Source organism: Petaurus breviceps, unplaced genomic scaffold (genome assembly GCF_028583685.1).
Source record: "Petaurus breviceps papuanus isolate PSGF00001 unplaced genomic scaffold, PetGlider_PUasm1.0 688, whole genome shotgun sequence".
NCBI classification, from domain to species: Eukaryota; Metazoa; Chordata; class Mammalia; order Diprotodontia; family Petauridae; genus Petaurus; species Petaurus breviceps.
The window spans coordinates 13,119,197-13,137,749 of NW_027186457.1; the positions used below are offsets into that span (position 1 = coordinate 13,119,197).

Below are 18,553 nucleotides of genomic sequence, written 5' to 3' on the forward strand. Positions count from 1 at the left end.
CCTTTGAAGCTTTTGGTGCAGGAGTTCTGACTTCACTGTCTTCCTCCTGTTCCATGCTTTGCTCCTTTTTGTCCCCAAAAAGTCTAATGTTGGAATCTTCTGTCTGCTTTGTTTCCTTTGCCTGGTCATGTTGCCCCTCAGTCACCTGACCCCTGGGCTTTTTGCCGCAGTAGGTGTCTGCCACCAGACAGGGGAGCTTTCATCCCAAATGCTGGAGTTTTCTCAGCTGCTGGAAGTATTAGTTGGGTGCCCTCTCTGAGGTCTCCACACACTCTGGCAGGCTGGATACACACCCCAGGACCACCACCCTAGACTGAAATCCAGATCCAAGAAGGTTAAAGCAAGGGCGATTACCCCTCAGACTGGTGCTTGGTCCCCCTACACTCTGCAGACCAGGAGCTGAAGCTGCCACGTGGCACTGGCTGGCTGTGCCGGTGTCTCAGCGGCTTCTTGCCCCAGGGGCAAAAGCCACACATTCCCACTTACTGGGTCCCAAAGTCCAGACTGTACTGACCTCTCACTTCGTCCTTCGCATCTATGTATTGACAAATCTGGAAACAGCCACGCTGCTACTGATCTGGGGTCCCTCCGGGCGGTGGCTGGTCAGGCCCATCCTGGGGCTAAAGCCTCAGAGGCTCAGCTCCCAGAGTGCTGCGCTGGCCGATTCCTGCCAGCCTGTCGGGCTGTCCTCATTGGGAGGTTAGTTTCTCTGTGTCATTTTGTGGGTTCTGCAGCTCCAAAGTTTGTTTAGAGTCCCCTTTTACATGTATTGGGGAAGGTGGAAGCCAGAGCCCATCGGAGGCTCTGCTTCTACTCTGCCATCTTGACTCCACCCCAAAATCAAGATATTATAAAACAGATCCAAAAGAATGAAAAAATAGAAGGCAATGTGAACTATCTCATTGGAAAAACCACTGACCTGGAAAATCAATCCGGGAGAGATAATTTAAAAATTACTAGGCTACATGAAATCCATGATCAAAAGAAAAGCCCAGACATCATCTTTCAAGAAATTATGAAGGAAAACTACCCTGATATTCTTTTTTTTTTTTTTTTGCTTTTTTGGAGAGGGGAAGGGAAGGCAAGGCAATTGGAGTTAAGGGACTTGCCCAAGGTCACACGGTTAATAAGTGTTAAGCATCTGAGGCCAGATTTGAACTCAGGTCCTCCTTACTCCAGGGCTGGTACTCTATTCACTGCACCACCTAGCTGCCCCAACTGCTCTGATATTCTAGAACCAAAGAGTAAAATAAAAATTGAGAAAATTTGCCAATCGCCTCTTGAAAAAGATCCTAAGAAAACTCCCAGAAATATTACAGTAAAATTCCAGAGTTCCCAGGTCAAGGAGAAAATATTACAAGCAGTCAGGAAGAAACAATTTGAGTATTGTGGAAACACAATCAGAATAACACAAGATCTAGAAGTTTCTACATTAAAGGTCTGAAGGGTTTGGAATATGATATTCCTGAGGTCAAAGGAGCTGGGATTAAAACCAACAATCACCTACCCACCAAAACTAAGTATAATACTTCAAGGAAAAATATGGGCATTCAATGAAATAGAGGACTTTCAAGCATTCTTGATGAAAAGACCAGAGCTGAACAGAAAATTTGACTTTCAAATACAAGAAGTATGAAAAGGTAAACAGGAACGAGAAATCATAAGGTACTTATTAAAGTTAAACTGTTTACATTTCTACATGGAAAGATGGTATTTGTAACTCATGAGACTTTTCTCAGTATTAGGATAATTGAAGGGAATATGTATACACACACACATATACATATATGTGTATATATAGATAAAGAGCACAGGATTAGTTGAATATGAAGAGATGCTATCTAAAAAATAAAATTAAGAGGCGAGAGAGGAATATATTGGGAAAAGGAGAAAGGCAGAGATAGAACAGGATAAATTACCTCATAAAAGAGGCAAGAGAAAAGCAGTTACAATGGAGAGGAAGAACAGGAAGGTGAAAAGGGAATGAGTCAACCTTACTGTCATTGGACTTTACTTAAGAGGGAATAACATACATACTCAATTGGGTTTCTTACCCTACAGGAAAGTAGGTGGGAAGGGGATAAGAGGAGCGATGATAGAAGGGAGGGTAAATTAAGGGACAGGGTAGTCAGAAGCAAACACTTTTTGAAAAGGGACAGGGTCAAAGGAGAAAATAGAATAAATGGGTGGTGGGACAGGATGGAGGGAAATATAGTTAGTCTTTCACAATATGACACTATGGAAATGTTTTGCATAAGTACACATGTATAACCAATATTGAACTGCTTGTCTTCCCAGTGGGGGGTGGGAGAGGAGGAAAGAAGGGAGAGAATCTAGAACTCAAAGTTTTAAAAACAAATGTTAAAAAATTAGTTTTTACATGCAACCTGGAATAAGATATACAGGCAACAGGTATAGAAATCCGTCTTGCCCTACAAGGAAGTAAGGGGCAAGGGGGGATATAAGAGAGGGCAGACTGAGGGAAAGGTATCCAATATGCTTGCTGTCTTGATATGAGGGATAGGGGAGAGATGGGGAGAAAATTTGTAACTCAAAATCTTGTGGAAATGAATGTTGAAAACTAAAAATAAATAAATAAATTCTGGAGAAAAAATAGAAACTATTAAAGAAATACAACCTACTAGGTTTTTTTTTCTTCAGTAATTGCTTATATTATCTTGAATTACTATATTATCTTAAAGTACCAACATAACTAGAATATGTGATTAAGTATAAGACAAATCTTCAAAATTAATAGAGGTTTGTATTTTTTACAGTATCTTTACATGGTCTTTAACCCTTTAAAACGCTGGACAGTGAAAGTACACATGAAATTCAGTGTTTAAAAGAGGTCACCATTTTGAGTGGCACTAGTAATTTCTGACAGATGAAACAAAGTCATGTGCACTGATGCATAATGCTTTGTCAAGGCTCAAACCCAGCTCACCAAGCTTTAACACTAGTAAAAACAGTTGGGTTTCTCCTTCCAGCTTCATGAACACTTTTTGTCCAGCTCAAAAAGCCAGACTTCATGACTTTGCCATCTGCCATGACCTCTTGTCAGTTTCAAACAAAGCACCTCACACAGATGGTCTCACCCTTTTCTATTCCCAATCACTACTTGGCAGCTTGCATCACACTGCTTTCAAGATGGTGCAACTTTAATCAGAAACTAGGATAGAGAAGAAACATTAAAAATGAACATAAAGGGCTTGTTTAAAAAAAAAAATCTTGGAATTGAAGCTTTACCTACATGGGGTTCAGAGATTTTAAAATGTAAAAGACACCAATGGAAAACCAAAATCAAACAAAGGTACCACATTCAAAAGGCAAACATTTAATAATATTTTACATCATTTCCACAGGGAGGAAAAAAGTTTCCAAATAGAACATTTCAGCTCCTTAATTTAAACTTCTATAAGAATTTATTTTTTGAAGATTCTCTTGATTTAGTACAACAGATTAATATACTTCTAAATAAAAGTATAATTAAAGAGATATTCAAATGCTTATCCTATTTATGGCACTCTATAACCTATGGGGCACTACTTGGTAAGAACACTATACTTCTTTAACTTTCACTGAGCTCTTTGGATTTGCAAACAATTCTATCTGGTTTACAGACTTGATAAGCAAGAACCAGAAGCAATTTTTTAAAACCCAGCAATTAAGTAAGTGTCAGATTAAAAGGGGAGAGATTCCTTGTATAACACAATACCTAAAAAACTCTTAAAGAGCAGTTTTGGCAGAAATTAGGTGAACAGCAACTTAAATCATGTCCAAATTGAAAAAAATTTAAAAGGAAAAAAAAAAGCCAGGGGCAACAGGTGGCACAGAGGATAGAGCACCAGCCCTTAAGTCAGGAGAACCTGAGTCCAAATGTGGTCTCAGACACCTGACACTTACTAGCTGTGTGATCCTGGGTAAATCACTTAATTTCCAAATGCCCTTGAAAATGCTTCATCCAAACGGAGATGAACCTGAGCATATATGATGTTTCATCTCTCGTCTCCCAATGGCTAATCCCTCATTCCTGGAACGTTCTTCCTCTTTATCTGCACCTCTTGTAGTCTCTGGTTGCTTTCAAGAATCAGCTCAGACACAAAGTTCTACAGATGGCCTTTCCTGGTCCTTTCAGCGGCTTGTACCTTCCTCATGTCTATTTTATACGTGTCTTAATGTAAATACAGAAGCAATGGGGTTTGTGTTCCCTAACTTAGCAGTCACAGAACACCTACACTAAAAACATGAGCTTGGGCCTTCCTTCTCCTAACTGATACTTAACATACAATTTTTAACAAATTTGGTTAATGAGTTACCAGCTTGCAGAAAGTGGAAGTAAAATGAAGACAGGGGAAAGGGACCTGTTAGAGGCAGATAGCAACGTAAGTTAAAGTTGACATCCTGAAAATACAGAATTGAACAGTACCATAATAAATATTCTATTCATAATCATAATCCTGGATTATCAAGAGATTATGGTCAGTATCATTTGTTTGAGAAAAACAGGGAGGGGCGGCTAGGTGGTGTAATGAAGAGAGCACTGGCCCTGGAGTCAGGATGGACCTGAGTTCAAATGTGGCCTCAGACACATAACATTTACTAGCCGTGTGATCTTGGGCAAGTCCCTTAACCCCAATTGCCCTTCAAAAAGCAAAAAAAAAGAAAAGAAAACAAGGAAGTATGTAATATTTTCATTAAAATTTTTTAATTTTTAAATGTTAAAATGGATAAACTTGAGTTACCTGAAAAAGTCATCAATTTGAAATATGATATTATCTCATAATACAACCCAAGTTAAGCATGACTGTAAACTTATTTCCCACTCCATATTTCTCTCTCAAAAAAAATTACTTTAATTTCTAACTCATTTTTTCTAAATAATTTTAAGACATTAGAATGTTTTAGAAAACGTTAATAATTTAGTTAACTGTGTATTACATTAAAGGAGTAACATATATATGTCTAAAAGGTAAAATATATGCTCTTGTCAGGAAGAAACAACACTGGAGATCAACCTAGTTTAGAACAAAATGAGTTTTTTATAACCTTGCCAAGAACATAACAAAAAGGTTCTTTTATTAACCAGTACAAACCAAATTTTAAACCTCTAATTTATGCTCAGGGCCTAAATGGATTAGACCACCTGTTGCACATATGCTGCTTAACAGGGTCAAAATTTCTGGGCCAGTACAGCTCTTGGATTAATTATCCAAATGTTTGTCAAGACATAGCCTTCCCTGCTCCATCACAACAGGAAACACATTCTTACATTTTATAAGAACATCAATATTTTCAAAGGTTTAAATGACTGTACAAAAAAACTAAACTCATGTGAAATTTCCAAACTGCATAACAAATGTAAATATGGGGGAAGGGAGAAGATGAAAATAAGGAAGAAAGTGAGGAGAATACTATAGTTTCTGGTCATCTTTTCTTGCTATTCTCCAAAAAGCTGATCACTTACTTTTTTTTTTTTGGAGGGGGGAAGGCAGGGCAATTGGGGTTAAATGACTTGCCCAAGGTCACATAACTAGTAAGTTAAGTGTCTGAGGTTGGATTTGAACTCAGGTCCTCTGACTCCAGGGCCAGTGCTCTATTCACTGCGCCACCTAGCGGCCCCGTGATCGCTTACTTTTATAGGTGTTCAACTGGGAAAAAAATAAAATATAAAAACAAAACACTGATAATGTATTTAATTTCTTAAAAACAGAAATGACATAAGGCATGTAGGTATTTTTGCAAAAGCTTACTCAAATCAACAGAGCATGAAATATCTATACAAAGAATATTTTTTTTGAAAATAATTCTAACACATTATATACACGTACCTCAGATTCCCATTAAAGTCACTGCTGGAATTACCACTTGTTTGTAGACCTCATGTTTAATTTCCCTACTTATAATGATATACTTGCAAAGCAATTTCATTTTTTGACATTTATGATTTTAAAATTTCTAACATTAAAAAGGACTTAGAAATAATCCTAATCAAACTCCTAAATTTATATATGTATTTCTTCATATTGTTATGACACCTTAAAAGTGAATCACATTTTTCTTTTAATTTTTATTGAACAATTAAGACATGTAACAGAAAATGTGGCTAGAAAACCACACTATTTTTTTTCCTCTCATTTAAAAATAGTTAAATAGCAGAAACAATCCTAAACCTACAATAAGGGAGGCAAGATACTGTAATGAGATGAGCACTGACTTTGGGGTCAGGAGAGAGTTGGTTTTGAATTCCAGCTGTCACTTAATTAGCTGTGTAATCCTTAGCAAGTCACCTAACTTTACATAGCCTCAGTTTCCTCATCTGCTGTAATATTGCACTATTACTTGTATTACCTTACCTCTCAGGAATATTATAAGGAAAGCACTTTGTGTACCTTAAAGAGCTACCACTACTTGAACACTCAAGACTACTCAAAAGACAATACACCCAATTTTGAACTCTTCCAATTGCTACAACGTTAGTCTTTATCCTGCAATGAAATCTATACTTTGGTAAACTACTACCTATCTACTGTTCCTAGTTATATATTATAAAGCCATATATAATCATACTTCCTTTCAAATGTTCAAAGACTGTTATCATATTTTCCCCAAGTCTTCTCTTATCCAGATTTTCTCAGAATTTGGGAATGTCAGAGATGGAAAGGCTTTAAGAAGCCAAAAAGTACAACTAATATCAGAAAAATAATCACTTCTACAACATACTATGGGGCAGGTACATAGTGCAGTGGATAGAATACTAGACTCGGAGTCAGAAAGACTCAAGTTCAAATTCTCCCTCAGATATTTACTAGTTGTGTGACCCTGGGCAAGTCACTTAACCTCAGCCTCAATTTCCTCACTTGTAATGGAGATAAAAGTATTAAACACCTTACTGGGTTGTGAGGATCAAATGAGATATCACATAAAGCATTTTTTTTTTCAAACTTCAAAGTGCTACATAAATGGCTTTTCTTTAAAAAGCTAAGAGAAGAAAATTGATCATTTTTAGTAATATGTAACATGATGCAAACTGCAATAGTAATATCTGAGAAATTTTTCATTTGCTACCTGGAGGAGTAACAGACCAATGTAAAGACAAAACACAATAATGTGACAGAACCAAACTAACAAGGTTTCCTTCTTACCACCCCCCCCCCCCAAACATTGGTTGAAGCGTTTTGTTTTGTTTTTTTCCCTAAAAAGCAACATAGGTGTCATCCAGACTTGACTAGTACCTTACTGCCTAGGCCTCAGGCTATGTCTGCCTAGAAACAGTTTCTTGGAAGCCTCTAGCCATAGTGAAGTGGCTTCCTGGTCACCAAGGGGTATAAGACAGCCTATGTAAAAAAAGACCTAGTGCTTAGGCTCTGGGCCCTTCAGATTTGGTAGCCCTCCCAAGACTATGAGTCACCAACCCTGTTCTACTGACCAGACACATTTCCATACTAAGCGCAGGGATCCCTGTCTACTAAATCTAAGTGTTGGATTATCTTTATTGAATATTCTGCTATACCTAATTGAACCACCTTTTTAAATCTGTCTGACTGACCTATGAGTCACTCATTTTGCTCCAATAACCAACATTACCAGCATGAGTAAGACCCACCTCTAACAAATTTAACTGTAAAACTAGGCATCAAGAAACTATATTCAAGGGGCTGCTAGGTGGCGCAGTGAATAGAGCACCGGTCCCTGGAGTCAGGAGGACCTAACTTCCAATATGACCTCAGACACTTAACACTGACTAGCTGTGTGACCTTGGGTAAGTCACTTAACCCCAACTGCCCTGCCCTCCCCCTTCCAAAATGCAATAAAAAAAAAAGGAAACTGTATTCAACAGTATTTAAAACTTGTCACAATAGGAGTATAATGACTTAAAATGAGGTAACAAGAATAGCAGGCAGGAAAATAAAAAAACAGAGAATTCTCTCCTACAAAGTACCTGAAGAAATAAAAATTAAATGGAAGCAATAATCATAGAACTCTTCACTATAGAAATGCCTGTAAATTCAAACACAGTAAGGTAATGTCAACCAATCTCAATGCCTGGCACACAGAATACACTTAATAAATGCTTATCAACTTGAATTGACTTTTCAGAAGAATATTGACAATACAGGCTTGGTATATATTATTATCATTTTAAGAAGGTAAGCAAAAATAGAAAATTGAAATCAAATCAGAGAAAGCAGTCATTTCAATTGAAAGGACAAAAGAAAACGAAACACAGACATAACCACTAAAATAGCCTCTAAGCATGTGTGCCCACTGATCTCTTGAACTAGGTAGACTTGTGATACCAACCACCCATGTTAGCTCTCATTTTTCTCCTTTTTCTCTTTTTTCTTTTGGTTGTGTCCCTGTCATTGCCAATTCTAGGCTGTAAGCTCCCTGAGGACAGCAGCTCCTCATCAGATTGGTCTGGTATGTATCCTGGGCCTAACACAAAGCTTTTGAACATAGTGAACACCACCAATAATACTTCAAATACCTGAAGATTCTGAAATAAAATAGTGGAAGTCTATTTACAGTGAATTATCACTTCTCAGAACTCAAAAATTATCTAGTCCATCTCACATATTAACTCAGGAATCTCCTCCAGAATATCCTGTAAAGATTTTCTAGTCCCTTCTTTGTACCCTTCTATAGAATTAGAGGGTTGGACAGGCCTTCAGAGGTCAATCAGTTCAAGCCCTATACAAAGAAGGAATCCCATCTATAACTTTACTTGAAAAGCTCCAGTGTGGAGATACAACTTTCCCAGGGGCATTTTTTCCCCATTTCTGGACACCACTGTTAGGAAATCTTTTCTTATATTGAGCCTACATCTGTCCCACCCACTACATAACTTTCACCTAATAGTTTTAGTTTTACTCTCCAAAGGCAAAGTGAACAAATCGAATTACTTTTCTATTAAAAAAAAAAAAAAACATTGCCTTTGGGAAATCACTTAACCCCAAATGCCCTGCCTTTCCCCCCCCAAAAAAAAAAAAAACCAAACAAACAAACCTTCAAATATGTGACATCAATCTTTCCTACTGAAGTCTTTCCTTCTCCAACTAAAAAATCCTTAGTTACTTTAACCAATCCATATATGTCATTATTTGGTTCTCCTCAGTATCCTACGTCACCATCTTCTGGACATGCATGATAATGTCCTCTCCAAAAAGTTATCCTGGATCCTGAAAAACTAAGTGAAAATGACTTGCTGACTGTCACCTAGCTAGTATGTATGCTAGAAGCCCTGTCTTCCAGATGCCAAGACCATCTCCCTACACATTATTCCTTGCTGCCAAGTCTTCTGGGCATGGTGCCTCTCTTAAAGCAATCTGAGAGCTCATAAACCATTCTGACTGCCATGTCACACTGCAAAAGCATATTGAGATTATAAGTCACTAAAAGTCCTACATCTTTTTCAAATGAAATGCTTTCTAGGCAATTTCTCCCCCAACCTGAACATGCACAGTTAATTTTATTAACCCAAATTACATCTTATAAAATCTAGCCTATCGTCCTGGCCTGAGAAAATCTTTCTGAATTGTTTTTGTCATCCAATATATTAGTTATGCCTTCCAGTTTCCTGTAATTCAAAAATCTGATGAGTGTGTCATCTAGATCAGTCATTCAAATAATTCATTAAAATACTGAACAGAATAGGGCCAAGGATAGCTCCTTCCAACAATTCATTTGGTATCTTCCTTTAGGCTGACACTGATCCATTAATCACCATTCCTTGCATCTAGTTGTTCAACCAGTTTTAACACCAACTAATTGTACTATCTTTTAATTTATTTCACTCCATTTAGCCTCCCCCAAAATGAGAGACTCAGTCAAATGTCATACTGAAATCTAGTTATACTCTTGTCTAAAGCAGTCCTTAATCTATCAGTCTAGTAACTAATCTTGCTAAAAAAGAAAATTAAGTCTGTCATAACCTATTCTTTTTTGTTTGTTTGTTTTTATAACCTATTCTTAATGAACCCACAATGGCCTATCATGAATACTTCCCTGTCAAGTGGTTAGAAACCATTCTTTTAGGGGTGGCTAGGTGGGTGCAGTGAATAGAGCACCGGCCCTGGACTCAGGAGGACCTGAGTTCAAATTTGGCCTCAGATACTTAACACTTACTAGCCACGTGACCTTGGGCAAGTCACTTAACCCCAAATGCACTGCCTTCCCCCCTCCAAAAAGCAAAAAAACCCAAAAACATTCCTTTAGTAATATGCTGTAGAAGTTTGTTACATATTAAAATAATCTTCTGCAATTCTATTGTGCTATAAGAAATGATGAACAGGAAGACTTCAGAAAAACCTGGAAAAATTGATATGAACTGATGCTCACTAACCAGAACCAGGAGAACATAATACACAGTAACAGCCACAGTCTTAGCCTTAACAGCACAGACTTAGCCCTTCTCAGCAATGCAAGGACCTAAAATGTTTCCAAAGGACTCATGATGGAAAATGACATCCACATCCAGAGAAAGAACTATGGAGTCTGAATGCAGAGCAAAGCAGACTATTTTCTTTTTCTTTTTTTTTTATTTAGTTTAGTTTTAGTTTTTTTGTTTTCTTTCTCATGGTTTCTCCCATTCATTATAATTCTTCTATACAATATGACTAATATGAAAATATGTTTAATAAGAATGTATATGTAGCTTTTCCCTTGGCTGGCCGCGCAGAGCACGCACAATGCCCGGAGTCATGGTGAAGGACATGAACCAGCAGGAGTTCATGTGGGCCCTGGCTGCCTTCCTGAAAAAGTCAGGGAAGCTGAAAGTCCCCAAATGGGTGGACACAGTCAAGCTGGCCAAGCATAAGGAGCTGGCACCCTACGATGAGAACTGGTTCTACACGTACCTGGCACCTGTACCTCCTAGGCGGTGCCGGCGTGGGCTCCATGACCAAGATCTACAGGGGGCGCCAACGCAATGGATCATGCCCAGCCACCTCGGCTGGGGCTCCAAGAGCATGGCCCGGAGGGTCCTGCAGGCCCTGCAGGGGCTCAAGATGGTGGAGAAGGACCAGGATGGGGGCCAGAAACTTACACCTCAGGGACAGAGAAACCTGGACAAAATTGCCAGATAGGTGGCAGCTGCTAACAAGAAACATTAGGACAAACCACACCAGATTCATTAATAAATTGCCTTGTTCTTAAAAAAAAAAAATGTATATGTAAAGCCTAGATCAGATTGCAAGCCATCTTGGGGAGGGAGGGAGAAAAAATTTAAAACTTATGGAAGTAAATGTTGAAAACTGAAAATAAATAAATTTTAAAAAAACTAAAAAAAAAAATAATCTTCTACAGCCTATTTTTTTTTAAACTGGATCTGTAATTTCACTGGGAGCTCCAAAGTGAGTAACTTCCACCACCAATGCATATCTGTACCTTCTCTGCAACTTAATATCTTAGAGAATTGCCTAGGCCAATGAAAAGTGAAATGATTCAAGCAGTCACAAAGTCATTGTTTCCCAGGTTGAAACCAACACTGCCTCTCCTCCAGCAGATGCCATCCTAGCTTTCCCTGCCTTAGGACCCCTAACTCTGTTCTTCATTCTCCCAAATCTCCATTCCTTCCACTGCTCTGTTCCTTCACATGCCATCACTCCTTTGTTGGCTGCACTACACTCTCCTCCCTTCCCTATTTCAACCCTCTAGTGAGCCAGTTCCACTCTCCATTATCAACCCTAATCTCAAATCCCTTACCAGTTATCCTAGCACCAATTACACCTTGCCAAATTCCAACTGTGACTTACTCCCACCAGCCAACTTCTCTGCTACTATTCATGCACTGTAGAATGGAGCTACAGGAAATCACAGAACCATGCTGGCTGCATCTGCTACAAATTTATTTTACATAATCTCAACTAGGCCCTCACTACAGTAAAGCAAATATTCTATTTACCACTCCACCCTACCCACTGAGTGAAATTATCCCATTCTCCTCAGCAGCTGTTCAAAACCTTCTCATCTGTCCTCGGATTTCCCACTGCACCACTCCCCTGTCCCCTCAGCTAAGGATTTCTCTTCAGAAAAAGAAAAACAAAAAACCTCAGACCATTCCAAGACCTTCTGCTTTTCCCTTCATCCTCATATCACACAATTCAGACATCTCTGCCACCTTCGCCGATCATTTCTTCCTTCACTCTAGTCTCTAAAGAAGAGGTATCTCATCTCTTGTGAAGGTAAACCTCTGACCCCATCCTTTCCCATTTTCTCTCACAAGACTGCCCCTCACTGTTATCCCTATTCTCTCTAAATTTCAATCTCTACATATCTACTGGCTAAGAAAGTTCACATCCTGCTCCAGTCTTAAAAACTTTCACTTGGTCCAACCACCACCACTAGTCATGGTCTATTGCTTGTCTTCCCCTTTAACTAAACTTCTTGAGAAAACTGTACATTAGGCGCCTCCAGTTCCTCCCCTCACACTTGCTTCTAAACTATCTTCAATCTGGCTTCTGATCTCATCATTCAATTAAAAGTCCCCTCTCCAAAGTTACTTATGATCCCTTAATTGCCAGATCTAATGTTGTTAGTTATGAAGGCATTCCAGAAAACACAGTGGAAGTTGGCAGATCTGGAATGGGTCATAAATGCAGATGGTAGGGTTGAAAGGAATGGGAATGAGGGAAAAGGCACTGAGAATTGGAAACAGGGTTTTTTGCATAGTGGCAGCTGGATGTTCAAAATCATTGGGAATGGGAGCAGACCAACCAACTGAAGCATGAATCCAAGCAGACTACCAGTATTTGGCAAATCCACTGAAGGAGGAGGTGATTAGTCTGTTTGTGTTCCTTTAAGGTCCAACCCAGTGCCACATTACGATATATCCTGTAAGGCTCCAGGAGTTCTGCCTTATCTTCTGGCAAAAGTGGCAGGCATAAGTTAACATTCTAGAGTGTCCAAGAGGTGACAGTGTGAGGTGGGGTGACTTGGGGGTAAGGAGAGAAGCCAGTTGGCAGGCAGACAATATCTGGTCCTGGAAATGTCTGTCAAAAGTGCTAGAGAAGGTATTGGGGTGGCCCTGTCTGTTCTCATGCACGGCTACTATGACACTGGAGAATGCCCTGTGATGGCCAGGTCTACTCCAAGAGATGATAGTCCCAGAGCACTGGAGAAGGCTCTGGGGTGAAGACAGAAACCGGAAGGTAAATGGCTGAGTCCAGTTCCCAAGATAACCTGGAGAATGCTTTGTGATTCTTGTACTCTTGGAAGCACCAAAGCAAACAGAATATGCTTGGTAAATTAGCAACCTGCATCTTAATTCTTTACTATGCCAGTGTTGCTCATGTAATCTCTGAAATCTCAGCACATTTTGTGCCTACGTTATACATTCATCAAATTCTACCTCAAATTATAGTTGTTTTATCTACCTTATTAAATTAATTTATAAGCCCTTTACAGCCAGAGGCCATGTTCTATTCATCTTTATACTTCCTTTAATACCTAACAGAGTGTCTTGCTGGTAAGAAGAAATGAAGCAAAGTACAAAGGAAAGAACCACTTAAATTTCTTAGATTAGCTTTACCAATAATTAGCAAGTCACCAAACTTCTCTGGTCCTCAGTTTCATCATCTATAAAACAAAAGGATTGTATTAGAGGACTTCTAAGGTCCCTTTAATGGTGATGCAATAGATAAAAGTGAGGTGCCAGGAGTCAGGAAGACTCATCTTCCTGAATTCAAAACTAGCCTCAGACAAATACCAGTTGTGGGACCCTAGGCAAGTTACTTGACCCTGTTTGCCTCAGTTTCCTCAGCTGTAAAATGAACTGAATAAGGAAATGGCAAATCAGTCCATTATTCTTTGCTAAGAAAATCCCACAAGGTCACAAAGAGTCAAACACAACCGAATAACAACTGAACAACATGGTCCCTTCAAACTCTATAATAACATAAAAAATGAACAGATTTCTCCCCGGCCTTTACAGGGTTAGAACAAAATCCTCCATTTGGTATTTAATGCCCTATGTTACCTGCCTCCAATCCCCTTAGAGTCTTCTTATAACTCTGTTTCCCCACGTAATCTATGATCCACTGACTCTGGCCTCCTTGCTGTTTCTCCCACTTAGACACTCCATGTCTTGACTCTGGGCATTTTCACTTGCTCTTCCCTTGCCTGGAACTTTCTTCCTCCATGTCTTCTAACTTTCTTGGATTCCTCTGAATCTCAACTAAAGTTATAACTTCTTTGAAAAGTCTTTCCTGATCCCCCTTGATGCTAATGCCTTCCCTCTGCTGATTTTCTCCAAATTATCCTGTACCTATCTTCTTTGCCCAGAGATGTTTGCATGTTGCCTCCTCCATAAGATGATAAGCTCTTGAGAACTGTTTTTTTATCTTTTTTTGTTTCCCTAGCAATTAGTACAGTGCCTGGCACATAGCAGGCCTTAAAAAACGCCTGACTGACTGGCTTTCAGATTAACGTCTTTTGCCACCAGACAGCATTCCTGAGTCATTATGACAAAATGCTGGCTGAGTTTACTAGACATGGAAAAACTACAAAATGCTGGCTGAGTTTACTAGAAATGGAAAAACTAACAGTAGTTTGGTGAAACTGTATTACCAGATGATAAATTTAGAGTTAAAAGGATCCTTGGGGGTCACTTGATTACAATCTCTTCATTTTAAAAATAAAGAAATGAAGGCCTAAAGAGATTTGCCCAAGTGTAAGAGGCAGAATTCAAACCCAGGTCCTCTTTAACTTCAATTTTAACAATTGAATTATCCTGCAGAATCTTGCAGAAGACAGTTTTGGTAGGATTGTGAAATTGGATGCCAGATTGCAAGGGGTTGAGAAAGTGAGAAAATAAAAGTAATGAGTTATAGTTTAGATTTTAAATAAATTTGTTTTTAAAGGATGGAAGTAAGACTAATAGAATTGAAACTGTGATCACCAAGGCAACTGAGGATCTCTTAATTGCTGTTATTGTAATCTCTCAGTCCTCATTCTTCTTAACATCTCTAAAGTTTTGAAATTGCTGTCAACCCTTCCATATCCTAGATATTATCACCTTCCTTGACACTGTCATCCTCCACCCTCCAGGTTCTCTTACCTGTCCAAATCACTCCTCAGCCTCCTTTGTTGATTCCCCATCTGCCTCCAGAATCCCATGTGTAGATTTAATAACTTTTGTAAATGCATTAAAAAGTATTACAAAGGAAACCAATTGAAATAAAGATGTAATCTTTTCTTCATCCAAGTTCATAGACCCCTCTGAAATCTAACCACAAACTCCTGGACTCCAGGTTAAGAACCACTACTCCATTCAGGCAGGATCTCTTCAGTTTTCATGGTTTCAATTTAGCAATTCAATGCAGATGGCTCCCAATCTAAGTATCTAACCCGAATCTCTCTACTGAAAGTCAGTTACCCAGAGGCGGCCTGGTGGTGCAGTGAATAAGAGCACCAGCCCCGGTGTCCGGAGAACCGGGATCGGTTTCTGCCTCAAATACTTGGCACCCACACAAAATAACTGGCCATGTAACCTTGAGCAAGTTACTTAACCCCAATTACTTATAAAAAAAATAAAAGTCAGTTACCCATAATAAAATGGGGCATTTCTACCTGGATGTCCCATAGACAATCCATTTCAAACTCAACTTATCAACACCCAAATTCCAAACTATGCCCATTCTTCCTCCAAAGTTCTCTTATTTTTATCTGAGGAACCACCATACTTCCAGTCACCCAGCTTTGTAGCCAAAGAATCATCTTCAACTCTTCACTGTCCTTGGAGTCATATCGATCAAATCAAATTGTAAATTCTAACACTAACCTGTCTCTTCTATAATCTTATCTCTTTGACAATTTGCTTATAACTATAAATTAACTTTGGTAGTATTGTCATTTTTATTATGCTGGCATGAACCAGTCATGGACACTGTATATTTTTCCTCCATCTATTAAAGTTGTTCTTTATTTCTTTTAAGGAGCATTTTGTAATTTCTAAACAAGTCTTTTATGTGTTTCAGTTGACAGGATGTTGCTCTATGATTCAAATCTTCCCATGCTCCCGATTATGCAGTCCATTATTGACCTTTGTCCTCCCCTTGGGTAATTTTTTCCCCATTTTCCTCAAAATCTGTTCCCTGGGGTCATGCCCTATAACTCTTCTGGGTGTCAGCTGCCCCCAGGAGCTCTGAGTCTCATGAGGTAGGATAAGAGGTGTAAGTACCAAATCCCTACAGATGATATTTGTTGTTAAGCTTCCCCTATCTCTCTATAGAATACTTCTCTTCTCCAACAGGGACATTCATCAGTGGTACTCCTTCTCACAACTAAAATAAGGTTTCTCCCTTTCTATCCCCCTTTCAATCCCTCACTTTGCTTCCTCGCCGATTATCCTGTGGGTTCTCTTCTTTCTGAGAAGCTATAGCAGGTAGCCTTTGCCTTGGACTTGAGTAGGGTATATCACATATTCTCCTCTATCTAGCTTCTTCCTCTTCTTTCCCCTTTCATAAGCTCCCACATTTTATGTTATGCCACAAAAAGCAATGAATCACCTGGAGGTGGAATGTTTTGAGGTTTATGTCCATGATTTTTCAGGTTTGCTTCCCCAGTATTACTTCTCCCTGACTTCAGCTTTCATTCTTGTCTCCTCATGCACATTTAGAAACTTCTTAATAGTCTATCTGGTTATTTTGTTGCTGTTGCTGCATTTGTTTACCCTGTTTGAGAGGTAAATAATTTCTTATGATCTGATTTTCTTCCTAGGAATTTTTTGAACACCTTTTTTATATTGAAAGTATCTTTTTTATTTATGGTTGGGCTCAAATTTTCAGGGAAGGTTATTTTGGACTGCATCTTGAGCTCTCTTGCTCTTTAGAACATTTTATTCCATTTCCTCCTACAGTTTCTGGTAGGCACAGAATGGTCTCGTTATTCATTTTCTTTCCTTTTTATCCAAAGCTCTTTCTCCTGGTCACCTACAGAATTTGTTGTCAGTGGAACTTTCAAATTTTACCACTATAAGCCTTTGAGTTTTCAGCAGTGTTGCTGTTTTTTTTTTTTTTCTGGAGGTAATCTGTAGATTCTTTATTGGCACTTTGTCTTCTGTGTTCAGAAGTTCTGGGCAGTTTTTATTATTTCTTGCATTATGATGTTCTATTTATCTTGTCTTCAGGTTCAATATGTTTTACTCATATGGAGATCATTCTTTCTTTTAATGCTATTGTTTTTTGTTTCTCTTCTTCCAGATTGTCCTTCATTTCCATGTACTTGAATTCCCAATCAGTTATCCTCTTTTGTTTCCTTGGTAAGACTTGCCATCATGAATTCATACACGTCTTTCTATTATGCAAATTATTTGCTATGAATACTATAAATTATGCTTGTGCAGTGAAAAGAGAGCAGTGGGTCTGGAGTCAGAGACTCAGGAGTTCAAATCCAGCCTCAGACACCTGATAGTTGGTCCCCCTTGGACAAATCATTTAACCTGTCCACCCCAGTTTTCTCAACTGTAAAATGGAAATAATATTACCTAATTCCCAGGGTTTTTGTGAAGATCAAATAAGATAATATTTATAAAGTTCTTAGCACGGTATTTGGCACATAGTAGGTGCTTGTTCCCTTTCTTCCTTCCTAAATTCTCAGGCTGAGCTCTGAGGCATCACAGATCACTACAGCTGTTATCTTGATCCTTGCCATTGTCAGACTGTACAAATTTCTGCTATTTATATCTCTTTGACACTGGAGAGGGAGATTGGAGGAGTTAGCTTATGAGTGGTTGTGATAGTAATGGAATATAAAGATTCCCCTGTATTGGCTTGGTTTTCAAATTGATTGTGTTAAAACTCAGAGCTTGTTAATCCCACCTGTGGGATGGACTTGTTGATGTGAAAAGAAAGTCCTGAACTGGGAGGAGCTGGTGACGTAGATTTGCAGAGACACAAGAGAGAGGCAGAAGAACTTTTTGGAAGCAGCACCTCGTGGAGGCGGAGAGAGACTGATAGAATTGCTGGGGGCCACTTTGAATTGCCCTGGACTTTTGAGACCTGCCCCCTGAGCTGCCAAGGACTGAGGAGACAAGGCTTAGCAAGGCCACAAGATACATTGCCAGTCTCTTCATTGATTCATCCTCTGTCTGTAGAACAGTCCTAGAACCCCTGAAAACATTAGCAAAACCCTCTCCCAGGATTTCTGTAAACATACAACAAGAAAATCCTTCTTCAGGGCTTCTGAACCAACAGAAAGGTTCCTAGACCCCTGCAACAACAACACTGTCCTTCATCAGTGGACAGTATTCACTCTGTCTGCAGGACAGTCTCCAGACCCCTGCAACAACAGCACTGTCCTTCACCAGTGGACAGTATTCACTCTCTGTCTGCAGGACAGTCTCAGTAGCTCTGAACCAATAGAAAGGTTCCCAGACCCCTGCAACAACAGCACTGTCCTTCACCAGTGGACAGTATTCACTCTCTGTCTGCAGGACAGTCTCAGGATCTCTTAGCCAGCAGCCACGTTCCAGGACTTCTTCAACAAAAGGACTGTCTTTCACCAGTTGTAAGGGTTATGGGATTTAAAGATCTCCCATGCCCCATGGACGTGC

The 18,553-nt window shown here is 39.2% G+C and overlaps 1 protein-coding gene and 1 pseudogene across 5 annotated transcripts in view; one reads left to right on the top strand and one right to left on the bottom strand.

Annotated features, from left to right (window-relative positions):
- The window catches only part of TFDP2 (transcription factor Dp-2), a 172,534-nt gene that overhangs the window by 146,568 nt on the left and 7,413 nt on the right, over positions 1-18,553 (bottom strand). The gene's annotated exons all lie outside the window — the stretch shown is intronic.
- LOC138174261 (small ribosomal subunit protein eS19 pseudogene) lies at positions 10,492-11,167 on the top strand (annotated as a pseudogene).